The following is a 5,923-nucleotide window of genomic DNA, read 5'->3' on the forward strand; positions in this document are numbered from 1 at the left end:
AGAAAGAAAGAAAGAAAGAAAGAAAGAAAGAAAGAAAGAAAGAAAGATCTCCTTAGGGACTAACCTGGAGTTGTGACAGTTGTGGCTCAAAGCATTGCCTTCTGAGCTAGGAATGAACTGCAATCACTGCCATTCACTAGTGAGGCAATGGTCCGGCTGCCTGACTCTCTCCCTCTGCTGCCCCCACCCTGAGCTCCAAGTCACTTCCTCTATCATGATGTTTGCATTGGACGTCTTTGCCATCATCCTCCAGCAAATCATGCAATGAGGGTTCACAGAACGGACTGTGTGAGCTCAAAGGAATCGTGCCCATTCATTTTCTCAGCAAATACTCAGCTTCTATTTCACACTGGACCCTTTGCTAAGCAACTGAGGATACAGCAGTGAGGCAGATACAGTCCCTGCCCTCTTGAAGTTTACAATCTAGTAGATGAGACTGAAAAATAAATGGGTCGTTCCGGTAGCATACAATACACTCTGACAGGAGCACATTGGAGGGGGCACATAGCTAGACTGGGACCAGAGGGTCTGGGGGAGATTGACAGGGCATGATTCCAGAAGAGTTTAGATGTCTAGCTTGGATATCTAGTTTAGATGTCATCTAAGAACAAGTAAGAGAGAACTAGATGAAGAGCAAGTAGGAACAATATTAGAAAGGATAGGTGATGGCAGCCTTGACACCGTGAGGCTGCAGGCAGTTTAGTATGCCTGCAATGCAGGATGCTGGAGGCAAGAGAGAGGAGAAAGGAGAGACATGATGCTCCACAGGAAAGAAGGGCCAACTCACAAACATTGCTTTATAACAGCCAGGGTAAGAATTTGGTCTGCATCCGAGAGTCCATGGAAAGCCATTGGAGAGTTTTAAGCAGCAGGCTAACGAGACTGAGTTTGCTTGGACAGACCACATTGACTACAAGATTTAGAGGGGTGTGGTAAGCAGAAATATGACCCCCCAAAGATGACCACATCCTAATCCCTGGAACCTATGAATATGCTACTTTACATGGCAAAGGAGATGTTGCAGGTGTTGTTAAGGATTTTGAGAGGAGGTGTTTATCCTGGATTAACTAGATTGGCCCAATGTAATCACAAACGTCTTTTAAAGTGGAAGGTGGGGACAGAAGAGAGAGGCAAAGGAGATTTTACTGCACAAGACTGGTCAGGGAGATATCACATTGTTAACTTTGAAGATGGAGGAAGAGAGCCACAAGCCAAAGAATGCAGAAAGCCTCTAGAAGAGAGAAAAGGAAAGGAAATAGACTCTTCCCTAGAGCCTCAGGAAAGGGATGCAGCCCTGCTCACGTCTTGATTTTAGCCCGGTGTCATTTGGACTTCTTACCTACTGAGCTAGAAGTAACAAATTTGTATTGTGTTTTTTTGTTTGTTTGTTTGTTTGTTTTTTGAGACAGAGTCTCACTCTGTCACCAGGCTGGAGTGCAGTGGCGCAATCTCGGCTCACTGAAACCTCTGCCTCCTGGGTTCAAGCAATTTTCCTGCCTCAGCCTCCCGAGTAGCTGGGATTACAGATGCCCACCACCATGCCCAGCTGATTTTTGTATATTTAGTAGAGATGAGGTTTCAACATGTTGGCCAGGAAGATCTTGATCTCTTGACCTTGTGATCTACCTGCCTTGACCTCCCAAAGTGCTGGGATTACAGGTGTGAGCCACCACGCCTGGCTAGAAACTTGTATTGTTTTAAGCCACTAATTTTGTAGTAATTTCTTACAGGCGTATCAGAAAATGGATACAGATTATGTTACTGATGTAACAAATACCTAAACATGTAGAAGTGGCTTTGGAACTGAACTTTGGGAAGAGGCAGGAAAAATACTGAGGAGCATGATGGGAAAAGCCTGTAGGGCCTTGAATAGACTGCCAGGAGAAATGTGGATGCTAACAGCTTGGACAGGGAGGACTCCGAAATCAGTGAGGAGCAGAGTCAAGAAAATATGAACCAATTTAGAGAACATGAACAGGCTTGGAAGAAATATGGCTGTTAAAGGTGCTGTGGGTGATGGCTGAGAAGGAAATGGGGAATATTTGGGGGGAAACTGGAGGAAGGGGGATCCTTGGTACATAGTGACAAAAAGCTTAGCCAATGCCTTGAAGTTATGTGAAACACAGAACTTATAAACAATGGACTTGAGGCTGGGCACGGTAGCTCACGCCTGTAATCCCAGCACTTTGGCAGGCCGAGGCGAGCGGATCACCTAAGGTCAGGAGCTCAAGACTAACCTGGCCAACATGGTGAAATCACATCTCCACTAAAAATACAAAATTAGCTGGGCATGGTGGCAGACACCCATAGTTCCAGCTACTAAGGAGGTTGAGGCAGGAAAATTGGACCTGGGCGACAGAGTGGGGCCCTGTCTCAAAAACAAAACAAAAGAAAACAACAACAACAACAACAACAAAACAGTGAAATTGGGTAGTTAGCTAAGGAGATTTCCAGGCAGTGTGGAAGGGTGTGGTCTGGTTTCTTCTTGCTGCTTATAGTAAAATGTGAGAGGAAATAGATAATTTGAGAGAAATGTTCAACAGAAAATGAACCAGAACTCGATGATTGGGGGAATTCTCAGCCTATTCAGATTGCAAAAGATGTTAAAACGATGAAATTCACTGTCAGGAAAGTGTGCTTTAGAGAAAAAGCCAAGGACATGGCTGGACAACCTCAGAAAGATCAAAAGATCAGAGTACCATGCCTGCAATCCCAGCACTTTGGGAGGTTGAGATGGGAGGATTGCTTAAGCCCGGGATCTCAAGATCAGCCTGGGGAAACATAGGGAGACCTCAGCTCTACAGAAAACAACAACAACAACAACAAAATTAGCTGGGTAGGTGGTGCATGCCTGTAGTCTCAGCTATTTGGGAGGCTGAGGTGGGAGGATTGTTTGAGCCTGGAGAATCAAGGCTGCAGTGGACTGTGATTGCACCACTGAATTCCATCCTGGGCAACAGAGCAAGACCCTATCAAAAAAAAAAACAACAAAAAAGTTCAGAGTATTCTGTCACATAAAAGGTTTTTTGAAGAGATTAAGTGTGAGACTCATATATCCCCTCAGCTACCTCAACAGAAGACAGAAATAGGAATGGGCTTATCAAGTGAAGATCTGCAAAGGAGCATTTTGTCTAATGCAGTGACATACATGAGAGACCCACAGGGTTCTTGAGAATTTTATACCAGCAGAAACACTGGAGCTTGGACTGAATGGGATAGAGAGGGTATGAAATGAAAGAAGGCTATAAGATCCCCCAAGATCAACAGGCAGGAAACAAGTTGATAAAACCACCCAGCTGCAACCATGTGCTGAATCTTTCATGAAAAAGGAAGAATGACTCAGAGGACAGAGCTGGGAGACCAGAGGGCAGAGTCCTGAGCCTCAAAGTATTATTTCCAGGCTTGGAAACCTAATGGAGTTTGTCTAATTTAATTTCAAAATTGCTTGGGACTGGTGACCCCTCTATCTCTTCCTTTCTCTCCTTTTACATGGGAATGTCTATAAGTGTTATCCTCCGCTAGACCCATTATCATATTTTGGAAGCAGAAGCTTATTTTCTAGTTTCACATGTCCATAGATGGAGAAAAACTTTGCCCCAGAATAGATTATGCTGAGTCTCATCCAATACCTAATTTAGATAATATCTATGATAAATTTGAAACTCTTGAGCTAATGAGATGTAAATGAGATGGTGACCTTTGAGTTGATACTGTAATGGGCTGAGACTTTCAGGGAACTTGGAATAAGGTGAATGCATTTTGTATGTGAGACAGATATGAGTACTGGGACCAGAGAATGGTCTGTGGTAGGCAGAATAATGACCCACCAAAGATTCCTCCAGAACCTGTGAATCTGTTACATTACATGGCAAAAAGGGACTTTGAAGAATTGATTAAACTAAGGATTATGAGACAGGGAGATTATCCTACATTACCTAATAGGCCCAATATAATCACAGGGGTTCTTAAAAGTGGAAAGGGGGCCAGGTATGATGGCTCATGCCTGTAATTCCTGCACTTTGGGAGGCCGATGCAGGCAGATCACTTGAGGTCAGGAGTTTGAGACCAGCTTGGCCAACATGGTGAAACCCTGTCTCTACTAAAAATACAAAATTAGCCAGATGTAGTGGCGAGCACTTGTAATCCCAGGTAGTCAGGAGGCTGAGACAGGGGAATCACTTGAACCTGGGAGGCGGAGGTTGCAGTGAGCCGAGATCGTGCCATTGTAGTTCAGCCTGGGCAACAAGAGTGAAACTCTGTCAAAAAAAAAAAAAGTGGAAGGGGAAGACAGAAGAGAGAAGCACAGGGAGATTTTACTATAGTATGGTCAGTAAGACATAACTTTGTTGGTTTTGAAGATGGAAGAAGAGGAAACCAAGAAAAGTGGGAAGCCTCTAGAAGGTGGGAAAGGCTGGGCATGAATTATCTCCTTGAGCCTCCATAAAGGAACACAGAGGGAAAACAATGGATCAAAACTGGAAGCAAGGAGTTAAAATAAGAGGCAGTTGCAATACCCCAAGCAAAAGAGGATGGTATGCTGAATGAGGCAGGTGCAGTGGGGATGGAGATAGGTGGATGGATTAAACACCTATGAGGTATAGTCATTGGGACAAGGCGATAATATTTCTCAGGGAGGAGAGAGGGAAGTCTCTTCTCCAGGATGACATCCATAGTTTTGGCTTATGCAATAGGACAGACGGTGGGACCACTGGCTGTGTAGGCCACACAAGAAGAGGATCAGGTTTGTGGGCAAGAAGATAATTTTATTTGGGACATGTCAGGTCGGTGGTGCTTGTGGAATATCCGAGAAGCAGTTGGATAAGCAGGTCTGAGACTCGGGAAAACATATAGGCAGTAGGTTAAAGTCAACCCGATGGATAAGATGGCCCAGGAAGAGTATGAAGAATAAGAAGACAGGACTGGACCTTGTAGAGTGCTAAGTAAGGGTGTGCAAAGAAAAGTAATCTACAGGGGGCCTGAGAAAGAACAGCTGGAGAGGTAGGAGGAAAGCCAGAAGAGTGTAGTTCATGTAAGCTGACACTAAAGCTTATCAGTGTTGGACCAGCACTGGGAAGGAATCAGATGGAACAAGTGGGAGGTCAGATGAAACCAGGGTCAGGATTGGCAGTTCTGAGGAGTTTGGAGGAGCTCTGTTCTACCTGGAGAAAGAAGCACTTGTGGGAAACTGATGGTTGATATTTTCTGCCCAGGCATATGAGGGCAGCCGGAGTCCAGGTGAGCAAACCTGTTTAGGATTCCAGCTCAGCCCAGAATGGGCAGCTGTTCCCAGGAAGGGGTTCCAGGTCCTCTCACTGTGCTGTAATTAAGAGATTCAGCCCCTGCCCCAACTTGCTCCACCGGACTGACCAGCTGTGTTTGCTCTTCTCTAGCAGGGAAGGCGGATCATCTGTCACCTACTCTGTTTTCTGAACATTCATCCCACTCCCTGCCTTTCTTACAAAGTTCCTTCTACCAGTTAACCTGGTGTGGTGGCAGGCGCGTGTAATCCCAGCTACTCGGGAGGCTGAGGCAGAAGGATCGCTTGAAACCGGAAGGCAGAGGTTGCAGTAAGCAGAGATTGCCACACTGCACTCCAGCCTGGGCGAAAGAGCGAAACTACGTCCCAAACAAACAAACAAAACAAAGTTCCTTCTGCCCAAAACGAATATCCAAAGCGTTCTGAGCACCGTGCTAAGCATTTCATGGTCATCGAGAGGCACTGATATTCTCCCATCTTACAACTGAGGAAACCGAGGCTTAAAGAGGTGAAATGACTTGCCCAAGGTCACAGTCAGTATGTGGTAGAACCAGGATCCAAGTCTAGGTAAATCCAAATTCTAAATTCTAATTCCCCAGAAACCACGATTGCTCCCTCGTTGGGTTCCTATAGTGCTTTATCAGCCTCTATCCCCATTTCATCTCG

The 5,923-nt window shown here is 45.2% G+C and overlaps 1 protein-coding gene across 1 annotated transcript in view; it reads right to left on the bottom strand.

Annotated features, from left to right (window-relative positions):
• SMAP2 (small ArfGAP2) overlaps positions 1–148 on the bottom strand; it is a 75,177-nt gene extending 75,029 nt beyond the window's left edge. The window contains exon 1 of the mRNA XM_026455717.1: positions 65–148. The gene's annotated coding sequence lies outside the window, so the exon portion shown is untranslated. The remainder of the gene's footprint in view (positions 1–64) is intronic.
• Positions 149–5,923: the final 5,775 nt, after the last annotated feature.

Source organism: Piliocolobus tephrosceles, chromosome 1, assembly GCF_002776525.5.
Source record: "Piliocolobus tephrosceles isolate RC106 chromosome 1, ASM277652v3, whole genome shotgun sequence".
NCBI lineage: Eukaryota > Metazoa > Chordata > Mammalia > Primates > Cercopithecidae > Piliocolobus > Piliocolobus tephrosceles.